The 12955-nt window shown below is 37.6% G+C and overlaps 1 long non-coding RNA gene across 4 annotated transcripts in view; it reads left to right on the top strand.

Annotated features, from left to right (window-relative positions):
• Positions 1–12955, top strand: part of LOC308193164 — a 67360-nt gene that overhangs the window by 20076 nt on the left and 34329 nt on the right. For all 4 annotated transcript variants that reach the window (XR_013949431.1, XR_013949432.1, XR_013949433.1 and 1 more), the window contains one exon: positions 1000–1507. This is a non-coding gene — a long non-coding RNA (uncharacterized lncRNA). The remainder of the gene's footprint in view (positions 1–999; positions 1508–12955) is intronic.

The following is a 12955-nucleotide window of genomic DNA, read 5'->3' as shown; positions in this document are numbered from 1 at the left end:
TGTTCCACTAGTCTGTCCTACTCAGAAGAAATGCATAACCTAACCATTTTCTTACTGGCATTAAAAGGTGCAATTAGTCAATAAAGGGACAAGTTAATATTCTCCACACGTATGTTCCAAACATCAGAATAATATGCTTTCTCATGGCTAGTATCTCATCATTTTGTGGTTTAGCTAAAAAGGAAACTGGCAGGACAACCACGGAGTACACCACGGGATCTCTCCACAGATCTGGGGTAGTTATTATCTCTGCTGCAGAGAAGTATTTTCTCTGCTGGAAGAATCTTCTAAATAAATGAAAAAGTTACTAGGGAGTAAAAGTTTTCTTTCTGTGGTTTAGAAAACTTTCTTGTCTTATTTCAAAGACTTAAGTGGCATGGGGAAATCCCCTAGCAGCCATAGACCCTGGGAATTCAATTGTCTCCATCTGTTCCCTATTCCCTAAGCAACATAGCATGAAACCTACTATCATTTATTTCCCTAAGCAGCCTCCTGTGGAAAGAGGGAGCCTTGATTAGTGTATGTGCATATGGTTGCATGTCCACATTTGGAAACCCAGCCACTGACAGAAATATCAGCTTGATGCTCATTGCCATTCTCAAGCTCTCTGCACTGTATGTGAAAAAGGTAACACTTCCATTGTGAAGGGCAAGGCATGTGGGAAACAAGGATTGAGGTATTCTTACCAGATACTAAACCAACTCATTTGCTTTACAGTTCTCAAAACAGCCTCTCTCATAATAAAGGATTGACCTGGGTTCAGCAAATTTGTGGCTCTTGTGTATCGTCAGATGATTCAGAATTTTTAACTAGCAGATGCATTCGTCTTAGCAATACCTTCCTTTCTTGAACCTTTTCAATGCTGTTCATAAAGCAGTAGTACATATTTTTATATTTCTAAATCTTAGTTCTGAGCTGTTTTTTTTCTCACTAAAATTGTCACCCCCCCCCCCCCCCCCCCCAGCTGTTTTTCTCATTGGAATATTCCTTGTTTTACAGAATCACAGAATTGTCTAGGTTGGAAGAGACCTCCAAGATCACCTCGTCCAACCTCTGACCTAACACTAACAAGTCCTCCACTAAACCATATCACTAAGCTCAACATCTAAATGTCTCTTAAAGACCTCCAGGGATGGTGACTCAACCACCTCCCTGTGCAGCCCATTCTAATGCCTAACAACACTTTCAGTAAAGAAGTTCTTCCTAATATCCACCCTAAACCTCCCCTGGCACACCTTTATCCCATTCCCCCTCATCCTGTCATGAGGCACGTGGGAGAACAGACCAACCCCCACCTCGCTGCAACCTCCTTTAAGGTACCTATAGAGAGCGATGAGGTCGCCCCTGAGCTCCAGGCTGAACAATCCCAGCTCCCTCAGTCGCTCCTCATAAGACTTGTTCTCCAGACCCCTCACCAGCTTCGTCGCCCCTTACCAGCCCTTTGTCACCTGTCGTTTTACAGAAAATGCCATTTGAAAATGAGTTTCTCTGACCTTTCTTCTTACTGGTGAGTAACTAGAAGTGAGACTCAGTTTTCTGTATGTTTTCTGTGTGAAGCTGCCATGAACTTAAAGTAGGTTTTCATCCCAGGCTGTTTTGTCTATGTCTACATGATAATGTTTCATTTCACTTCACAAGCTATCATTTTTGCTACAGCAGAGATCATTCTGTGAGACTGAATTTCAAGAGAGTTGGCCTTGCTTAAGTCATTGAAGGGTCATTTTGTAGCTGGGTGAGACCATTTGGTACAACGATGGGTTAATTTTAAGATTTGATACTTGTTTAGGGAAAGATTTGCAAGATATGTCTGTATGCTATGTTCCTTATTCACTAGACTACTCTTTTTCATTCACCTTTGAAATGCCTGTAATATGGTCCATGTGTGCAGATTATGTTTTACGGATCAAGTGAATTGGCAAATTATTCTGCCTGGCTACAGAATTCAGTTCCTTTAAGTGTAGGGCTGCATCTTTCGTTCCAGTCCAGAAAGAGGAAATTTATAACAGACGTCAGTAGATTTGAGATATTGCAGGACAGTTACTTTTAATCAATGGTGCCTTAATAATGAAGAGTTTCTAAAAGAGCACTGTACCAGAACTTCAGAATCAATGTCTGGACACTGGCTGGCCTCATGTTTGGTTAATTAACTTTTTTTTAGGGACATGACCGAACAATGAAAAGTGAACTTCAAGATCTTTGGAAACAACCATATGAGCATAAGAGTTTGAAGTTGTTTTGTACAGAGGCTTTTGAAGGACCCAATGTGTGAATTTTTAAATTAGTAAATATTATTTATTCTAACTTTGATCAAGAAAAGGGTTTCCAAATGGGACAAATTGATTATAGTTTTAATCTGCACATCTGTAAATCAATATATATAAAAACCATCTAATGTGATATTTTCTTATAGCAGTTTTGATTTTAAAAGTTCAACTCAAACACTGCAGTATTCTAAGCAAAAAAAAAATAGTAGGTATGATTGTTTTCAGCTAAATACTGTTTAGGCATGATTATTTTCAGCTAAATTTTAACTAAAATGCTTATAATACATCACCCGTGTCTATGAGCTTGTTAGCAGAAGTATGGCTGGGGAGCCTACAGAGAACTTTCTGTAGAAGGGGTTTTGATAAAAGTGAAGGTGGAAATTTCTGTTTCTTCTTTCCATCTGTTACTTCTCTTTGCTTTTTAGTGACAATCTAGCAAACTTTCCCAGAGTGAAAAGCAACATATTCACGATCATCATCATCAGAATTGTAGTGTTTTTTAATCCCTAAGAGTTGAAGAGGAGCCCACTGTGCTAAACACTATACAAATGTAACATCTGTTTAAGAGTAGCTCTAGAAGGAGCATCCTGACGTACTGCAGTCAAGCTAGGATAGGGACATCTGAAATGATATAATAGCTCTGCTGTCATCAGCCAATGTTGTTTTCTGACAGAATGATGTGACTGTAACAATCACCAAGAGAAGATTCACCACGACCTGTTATGGATCTTCAAGTCAGTAGCAAAAATATTTTCTTATGATGCTAACCTGTTTCTTGATTGTCTGGCCTCTTTCCCTCAAAATTTGCACCGAATTTTTGAAAGAATATGGCAATATAAAAATGATTTGGAAGGATTGTTCTAGTAATAGCTTGAAATATATTTTAATGATTCTTTTTATTTGCTGAAAATTATTTCAGGTAAAATCTCATTCCAGACACACACAGTTCTGCTGTTAATGTCACTGCTGTGTTAAAGCAACTTCTTGTAACAAGTTATTATTTTATGAAGGTAGCTTCATAAGAGAAGATTTTTTTTTTTTTGGTTTTCAGTTGGTTAAATTATATCAGTTTCTGCATTTGATAGTTAGTAGATGGAAGTATTTTATTTGTCTACAGTTCTAGATAACTGCATTATTTATGAAAGTAAGCATTTCTCCTTATAATATGGCAGGAAATAATCTGCATAATCCCCAGCTTCTTGAAGAAATCAAAACATTATTCATTTCCTTTTCACAGGTTTGGATGGTGTAAGAAAATAAGAAAGCTGCTCATTCAAAATGCAGCCTCTAAGGCCAGAGACAAACGAGTTTGTTCCAGAAGCTGCTCTTCCTCTCAGAGAGGCTAATGCTCAGGGGCTGATGCTAAAGGAAGGTGCTTGAGTCCTAGGGCCTCGGATCTTGAATGTGGCTTTTTTTTTTTTTTTTTTCATGGTGGAACGACAACACAGAAGGAGGATATTTTTATAAGTAAGAGTACTTGCCTTATTCTCATGTCACTGATCAGTGACATGCATTTATGTATACTATTTAAAGCTGTGTTAAATGCATAAATGTGTGTAGTCTGTGACACTCAGCTCAACAGATATTAAAAGATCCCAGCCTGTGGTAATCATTTAACTTGCTCTTCAAGACATTTGCAACTGCTTCACATTTTCTATTCCTTTTTAGTATGTGAGATGAAAGCAGGATTGTGGTGACAGCTCAGAGAGCTACCCCTTCCCTTTCCTCCCGCTATTTTTGAAGAGGGACTGGTTATTTTTATTATTATCTTATACCAGTCCTGAGTTGAAAACATTTTTAGCTATTTAAGCGCTTAAGGAAGATCTGCTTCTTACCTTAGGGTAAGACAGTAAATTCTTCCTTGTGTTGACCGCATCAGTTATCCCTACAAGCTTTTCACATGCCTGAGGGGTATTTAGTCAGACAGATTCTCTTCATTCAAGAGAAATCTCCAGTGAAGGTCAGCCAGACCATCAACACTTACTGAAGAACAGGGTGATGGGTTTGCATGTGTGAATGGGAGGTCAGTGACATGGTGCTGAGGAAAGAAAGTGAGGGTATATCTTTCCTTTTCAGCTCCTGCATGAGAGCAGCCCTAGTTTCAGAACAGAAGAGCTGTGATTTGCTTGCTCTGCCATCTGTACTCCAAGCAGCAGCAAAAATGAGGTCCTTCCCAAAACATGACTTGAAGTTTTCCTTCTCCAGACCTTTTAAAGCATTATCTTTGCAAATTTGCAAGGAAACAGTAGACTAGTTTATGCAATGGAGGATGAAGTGTTTAGTGGGTTCATTCAAACACTGACACAGAACAATAGTTTGCTATTCGGCAGTTCTCTACAGACTGTGTGGAGCCCTCAGGATTGCATCCAAATTTCACTCCTCTCATAAGATTTGTCTTCTCTTCCCTGAACAAGGCATCACATTCAGCTGGAGGGTGGGCATCAGCTGCCCTCTACCAACTGTACAGTTCTGATATGTACAGTCATGAGGTGGGGGGCAGGCTTCAGAGGTGGAGATGTGAGCTTGATTTCTGGGGAATGGAATTTGACTTGGGGAAAAAAATGTGCAAATCAAACAAGTCACATTTAACATATGAGACCTGACTTTCCCTTTGGCCTCTGAGTCCTACAAAGGCTCTCATTAACCACAAAGCTCAATATTCAAATGTCAGTCCTTCCCTTACAACTAATTCACTTTAACAGGGATTTATATATGAGTTGTCTCACTGGGATCAAAAGAGTTATCTACCTGCATGCAGAGTCATGCATACACATTTGCAGGATCAGGCCCTCAAGGCACACAGGATTTTGTTGGCCTACATGTCGCTAAGTCACAATCTGATGTGAATTAAGGAAAGTGAAGAGAAGCATATGGTTACATGGCAAGAGTGCTGCAGAATGGTTTAAAGTGTTAAAGGTTTAAATCACACAAAAGCTATAAAAATCAACTTTGTTTATGGAGCAGTACAGAGACCTATTGTACTTAGTATCGATCAATCCATTGAACACCTGGTTCAAAATGTTCAATTGAAAGCCGGGTAAAAGTTCTAAATTGAACAATCTAAATAACCTATGAACCTGACAGTCATAAATCAATGCCAATGTTACACATAGTTAACCCTAACCAGTTAGCAAGTTGTCCCAATTATTAGCTGTGTAACCTGGTTAGGAGTTTACCCTTTCAGAGTTGTATTAATACAGAAGACCTTTCCGTGCTGAAAGTTCCTCAGTGAAGTGAATACTAAGCTCAGTAAAGCCTCTATTCCCTGCTTCAGTGCCAGGTAAACCTTGCTTGAATATCAGTGTGGAAAAGAGAGAGTTGAAATTAAGAACCAGGGATACAAAAAGACATTCTGTCAACTTCAGGGGTTGAAGTGCTGCTACAAAAGATGTAGGATCCACTTTTCAAAGGTGCTTTATTCTGCATGGAGGATTATTCACATCTGTATGGTCTCTTATAAAAAAACAATTTTTTTCTGATGCCAGTGTTGTTTTGTTACATTTGTCCATAGGCTCTCTGATATTTGGCTCTCTGGAGACTCAGAAGGAAAGTAGTTTGCTGTCCTATCTTGTCTTATACATGCCTGGCTATGTTTGCCTTTCTTTACCTCCTGAGGACAGAACACTTTTTTTTTTCTTTTTAATTATTTTATTATTATTATTTTTTTAAGGGATACACACAGGAAATTCCATTTTCAGTTAAACCATTTTGCTTGGCATTAATTACATTATATGCCTCTAGTTCTTTGCTAAATGAATCCTCCATTAACTTTTATATTATTTTATCCTTTCAGCTCAGGCTGAAAGAGCTGTAATTGCCTGGGTTGCACATAAACTTTAAAAAACATATTGGAGCGATGTTGGCTTTTATTTTTTTTTCCCTGTCTGTTGGAATTTCTCCAGTGTTCCCATACTTAGCGAAAAGTAGTATTCATGGTTTTGTAATTTCTTCAGCCAACTTTTTTACAGCTTTTTGTTGCAAATTATCCAGATCTGTGGACTTGATTTGCTATTTAACATTCTCCTGATTTACTTCTAGAATGTACAACAGTGCATTGTCTTCGTATGGTAGGACAGATTTTATCTTTTTTTTTTTTTTTTTCCTGAACATCAGATTTATTTACAGAACATACAGATTTTTGCATGTGTTCTTGATATAGCTACACTTCCATGTGGTCAAAACCCCAAATCTTTCTTGTTATCCTTAACTCTGATGAACAAAATTAATTTCTTGATTCCATCCTCATCAATTTTTTTATAGTTATTATCTTCAATCTAATACTCATGACTGGTAATAAATGTCTTTTTTACAGTTATTATGACTTGCATAGCTGTTTTCATTTCTATCCAAGTCAACATTTAGGCTAGCCCAGCTAAAATTTTTCTTCTTCTTCTTCTTCTTCTTCTTCTTCTTCTTTCTTCTTCTTCTTCTTTCTTCTTCTTCTTCTTTCTTCTTCTTCTTCTTTCTTCTTCTTCTTCTTTCTTCTTCTTCTTCTTTCTTCTTCTTTTCCTTCTTCATCTCTTATTTATTTATTTTTATATTTTTTTCCCAAACTGGTAAAATGTTTTTAAACACTTTCCAGTTATTTTCCACATTTCCTGTTTAACTTCTTTCTCCCAACTGATTTAGCTCATAATTGTTTTCAGCTTTGCAAAATTAGCTCCTCCAGTCCAGCAAGAATACATATTACTGGTCTGGATTTAATTCTGATTACATATAACAAACAGAGACAAATCATGATCACTTTTATCTAAGCTGCTACTGATTTTTTTAGTCTACTTCTGTGATATTTTCTATAGGATAAAATAATACAAGATAGCATTCCAGAAGTGTTGGAAGCAGCACTTTTTAAGGAGTTCATCATTTATAGCATATTCCAAGGATATGCTAATTTAGTGGTATGAAAACTCCAAGCCATGCTATTTAGACTGAAGTGCTGATGCTGCATGGTTTATTTTTCTTCTTATTTTAAGGATGCTTTCTTAATGAGATAGTTTTCTTGTTTGTTTGGTAAATACTTATAGAAAACATCAATAACTAAAAAACAAAACCAACCAACCAAACAAACAAACAAACCACCACCACAAACACATACCGTTTTTTACCTCTTTTGTAATACAACAATCTCCATGTTAAGAATTACTTATGTCCTTGAACCTATTTCCTAGTTATCTAGTACTTCTTTTACCTAATTTTGATGGCATAACAGAATTTTCAAAGTTCAGAGCTGGCTTCCCACAGAATCCTTCCCAAGTAAGAGGGATTGATTAGAAGGAGAATATGTTTAACAGCTCCTCTCCAACTGACATTTTAAGAGGGACATGGTGCTTGTCTCAGCTTTTTATACTTGATGCCTTCCTCAATAGATTGCCAGATGGTAAAGTGGATCAGAGTGTCAGGCTTCAGTACATCATGTACCCCAGAAGCAGGAAACTGGCTCTTGAGTGGGAGTTACTGCTAATTTCAGTGGATCTGGGATCTGGCTCTGTATTGTAGTTGTGAAGAGACAAAGTTAGAAATGACAGACAACTCCATGCCCTGAGTTAGAGAAGATGATCTCATTTTGAGCATGTTCTTTATGTTTGTTTCCTGCTAGGAATTTTTTAGAGTACTTTGCAGCTACCTCATTTATGATTCTGTTCATTGTTGGTGTGTTGATGATAGACACTTACAATACACTTGTGTATTTTTTAATTTGAAACCCTATTTTTCTGTGCAGCTATGATTCCATCTTTTAAATTAGATCAATGTTCAACAGAATTAGTTATTTTATATTGTCAAAAATGTATTACATTTCTCATCGAAATCCTCTGCTTTTCATAAAATAACCTTTTTTACTTAGGACTATCACTATAATTAATAACAATAAAGTATTTTTTTTCTGTGGCCTATAAATGTTCAAACAGATGCATCTCTTAGAATACAGAGGTTTGTGAAATTACTTTTTTGATGAAAAATGTAAAATCACTAGTGCCAAATGTTTCATGAATACATGTCAGTCTTTGCCACATTTTATTTTTGTTGCTTGCAAAAAGCTGAATATAAACTGTTCTGATCCTCCCCCAAAAAACAGGTTTTTATTTATCTGTATTAAGCAAACTCTCTCTCTGATTTTCTTTTGTATCATCTCTTCTCTCAAAAGACTGGTGTGCTTAACAATGCAAACTTGATTAACTAATGAGGTGCTAATGTGGTGCATTAAAAAATTCTCATTTCAAAAACATTAGCAAAATGAGAACTGGCCAGACTGCTTATGCTTCTCATGGTGGAAATGTTGTGGTGTTAGTAGGAATGGAGTGGTGGACAGGTGATAGAAAGATTAGGCTGGGAGAGTCCAAACTTGGTTTGTGTGAGACAGTCACATATAACTTCTAGACAATTCATCATGAAAAGCTTTGATGACCCTCTCTGTGCTCAGTGATACTGTCCTCCAAAGGGACGGTGAGAGTTTCACACACAGTGGATTCATGATATCAAAGGACTGCAATAGGTTTTGAAAGCTAAGATGATATACCTATTAAATTTTCCACTCTGTGAGGCTCCCCCTCTGGGCTTAAGAGGTCTGTAGAAAGTCTTAGGCTGTAACTGCTTCACTAAGGAACTGTATTTATTCGTTGCAAAATGGTACTTGTGTAAACCAACATTTTAATGGTAGGACTTCCTCCAATGCTACAAAACCCCACCATTTTAAGTAGAAATGACAGAGACTACCAGTGGATCAGGGAAGTTCATGGTATCAGTGTTTTCATGGGACAGCTCACTGAACGCAGCCCTCTGCAGCTTTCAGAGTCTTGCGGGAGAGAAACTTATGGTTCAAATTTTAACAAAGAAGCTGAAATGAATTTCTGAGGATTATTGCCCACTCAAAATTTGTATAACCCTTTTCCTCTGAATGTTTGCCTATCTCCTGTACCAATGCAACCTGTGGAAGACAGGAGGGTTGCAGAAGTGAAGCTCTAGATTGAAGGTGGACCACACTAGAAATAACAAAAGTATACTGAGAGGAGGCCATAAACTCATTCTGCCTGCACGCATCCCCCTATAGAATATGGTTGTTATGCTGGTCACATTCCAAGCAAAAACATATTAATCCGCAGAAAATATGGTAGTGTAGTTTAGGGAGAAATTAACCTGGTCTGGCTGCAGTCTGCTAAAACATGGTCATTGTTCTGCTTGTTTGGGTCAGTGCTGCTAAAGGTTTAACCAGACCACCTTCCAAAGCCTTCCTGCTGGTAGGTCTCTAACGGCTCTTTAATTTATTTTTCCTTGGTAACCCATCCTGCTTCACTTGTCATTGGATTTAAAACAAGAAACTATAAAGACAGCACTGTAAAATCAGAGAATAATGTGACTTAAAAATAGGAACCATGTTCCAAAAGTAAGTATCTGACTTGTATAAGAGTCGGTTTTGCTAATGATTTTGCTATGGGAGTTAATTAACAAACAAGTCATGCCTGTGCTCCTTACTGGTGGCTGCAGTAATCTTCTTGCTTGGTCGAAAGAGCTGAACATAAATAAGATTGTCACAAAGTGTATGGTGTGAAGGAGAATTTGGTATTTGGGAAAACAAATTTAAAGCAAGCCCAGAAATATCCCTGTGAAGTTTTCCCTTTGCAAATGCTGTCACAGTTGGTAGAAAGGAATCAAGAGACTTATTTACAATTTAAATGTAAGCTTGGTCATAGAGGACATTTTTTTGCAGACAGATGTGGATCAAATACATCCACTGGGTTACAGTGCTGAGACCACCCAGGCTTTTGCTAATGCTGGTGTTTACATAAAAAAGTTAGAACAAAGCTTCCCTCCAATTAGAAAGCCAATATCTAACTAGATGCTAACTTGTTATATACCCTGTAGTCTAAATGTTAATAGCTTTGACCTCCTTCAGTTTAATCTTAATCTCCTTGACAGAGCAAGTGAACTTTGGGTTATGCTTTACCGAATTGTTCCCTTTGTTTTCTTCCTCCCTTATGTTTCCAGCAGTGAGTATGTCACATATTGCAGACCCAAATGAAAGCCTGTCTTCTTTTTCAATCAGTCATATCACTAAGTATATGAGTAGAAAAACCCTTGTGATTGACACTGCTTCAACAAAAGCAGATTCAGTTTGTAGACGATAAGAGGCAAAGTCATACAAGCAATGTTTACAAAGCAGTGAAGGAGAGCAAAAAAATTAATGATAAAAGGACTAATCTTATTGTTTTACTAGATGAGAGAATGGTTCTTTGTGTTTGCTCTAGCAGAAACCCACAGATTGTCTCCTACCTCCCTTGTACACTTTTGGCAGCAAAATAATTTCCAGATTCTGTATCAAACACAGGCCTGTCGATAAAAACAAAACAAAACAAAACAACACAAAACAAAACAAAAAACACTCTGGAATGCTTGGAAAGCCTCAGAAAGCAAAGAAAAAGAGTGCTTGTACCTGATAGCATGAGCATTTGCTACCTACAGCGTGTTATATAATTGAATATTATCTCCCTTATGAAGGGGGAATGAGGTAGAGCAATGTTTATAAATCCCTTCACAAAAGAAAGAGTGAGAAACAAAGCTACTCAAAAACATGTTGAACTGGCTGGTGAGTTTTCTGTAGCATGGTGATTTCAGGAGACTTCTCCCTGCTAATGGAACACTTCTTCCTGATTTCTTCACTTTTAGGGAGGCCAAAGGACCCCCACTTCTCAACCCACACTCCTGCTGCCAGAGCACTTGTATGGTAACATGGTCAGCACAGGGCCCAGGGGTGCCACTTCTATTTCATGGTGCCAAGTGCTGGAGGGGGCTGACACGGACAGATTCATAGAATCATGGAGTAGTTTATGTTGGAAGAGACTTCTGGAAGTCACCTTCTCTGATCCCTGCTCAAAGCAAAGTATACTTCAAATCAAATCTAGGTTCCCCAAGACACTCAATACTCGTTATTGGAAGGCATGGTGTGTGTATGTGTGTGTACACTGTGGCTTTTTCAGGATAGCACATCTATAGAGAAATCTGTTTTAATCTTGTCTGATGGACATTATTGTCTGTGCAGGAGGCAGGACAGAGAATTAAAATCCAGGACTATCTCAATTGTCAAAGGACAACATAACCTTGCAATCCAGCTCCTCTACTGTTCATTAGTTTCATGGCTTAATTCCTATCTCTTGTCAGCAGGGCCAGGCAGCTTTGTCCCTTCAGCAGCTCAAGTCAAACCGCCTAACTACTGCTCACCAAAGGTTGCTGAATGAGTGTTGCCAATTTCTTTCCCTTCAAGATGAAGCCTGCCAGCTCAGTTATGTCGTTCAGCAAGCATCAGCCTCTAGCTCTAAACTAGTCAGTTGTTGTAGAGTTCATTGAGACACAACAGGTTGCAAATAGTGTAGGAGAAGTTATGGAAGGCAAGCCTAGGCTGTTTTAATGATTCTCCCCTAGACTCATCTATAGAGTATATTTAGCGTGTCTATCTGATCTAACCGCCCCATAGGAAATATGTGAAGCAGTCTAGCACTGAGGGACTAACACACACCTCAGGTTTCATTGAAACATTTCATTTCATTCTTTTCTGACCCTCTAAAAAGCCATTGCCACTTTTAAAGAGTGTTACATGAGTTAAAGACAGAAACTCTGTTGGGAGATAAAAATTGACTCACCAAGTGATGAGACAATTTTAATCTTACCCTGAACAATTGTGAATAATGGCAAATATCTAGTGAGAAAGAGCAAAAAAGGCATGTATTTCAGTATCATGTTCAAATTACTGGTGTTTAGCAAGTTACCAAGCATCAGTTAAGCCACAGGGACTGTATCTATGTATGATTTTAGCTTATGGAAAATGCAAATATATTTGGTTTAGTGTAAGCTTCTTTCACTATGTGCTAAGATAAGCCACCATTTTTTATTTTTATTTTTTTAGTATATATATATTTGTTGCTGTTAATTTCTTGTATATGGACACATTTAACATCCCCACCACAGTTCAGATGACAGTAATTTGTTAATTTGTGGTAATGTGATCAGGTGGCTGAGCTCTATCTCACATTTGTGCTTCTCACTCATGACTTACTCTTGCAAACTTCCATGAATTAATAAATAAGAGCCCTGGCAAACTAACCCTCAATGATTTTCCATGGAAACATCTGCATTGGAAAATAAAGCTGAGAGACATTTTGCATCGTCAATTGCTAACAGTTACAGTGCTCCTCTGGTACATTAGTTAGAGTAATTTAGGCTTTAGAACAAAAATGAGTAACAGTAACACAGGCACACACAATGAATATCAGGGAAATCAATCAAAGTGTAATAAACTTTTATTAAAAAAGAGACATTGCCCTCTGGCAATTCATAAAACAAGTCCCCAAATCTGTATAGACAGTACAAATAAACATAAAATGATTCTTTAAGGGCATAATGAAGGGCTCTGTCAACAACAATAAGAAAACAAAGCATAGATGTATGCTTGTGAAAGAAATTGCACATTTTCTGTTGTTCAGAAAGCCTTCGGCTTTTCTGTTTGATAAAAAAAAAAAAACCATACAAGATGCAAGAAATGAGTTTCCCATCTGAGCAATGTCTTTTTAGTCTCAGTTTTCTATTCTATCAAATTTAAGTTTATCATTGCTCCGAGTGGGTCTTTGTGCTCTGTGAAGGTTTTGAACTTACTGTGACACAGTTGAAGTACTTTGAGCTAATCCTAAATATCTGGGACTTGGCCA

This window comes from Anser brachyrhynchus, assembly GCF_964034855.1.
Source record: "Anser brachyrhynchus genome assembly, chromosome: 3".
Lineage (NCBI taxonomy): Eukaryota > Metazoa > Chordata > Aves > Anseriformes > Anatidae > Anser > Anser brachyrhynchus.
The sequence above is the reverse complement of the archived record's forward strand: the minus strand, read 5'-3'. Positions and strand labels throughout refer to the sequence as shown.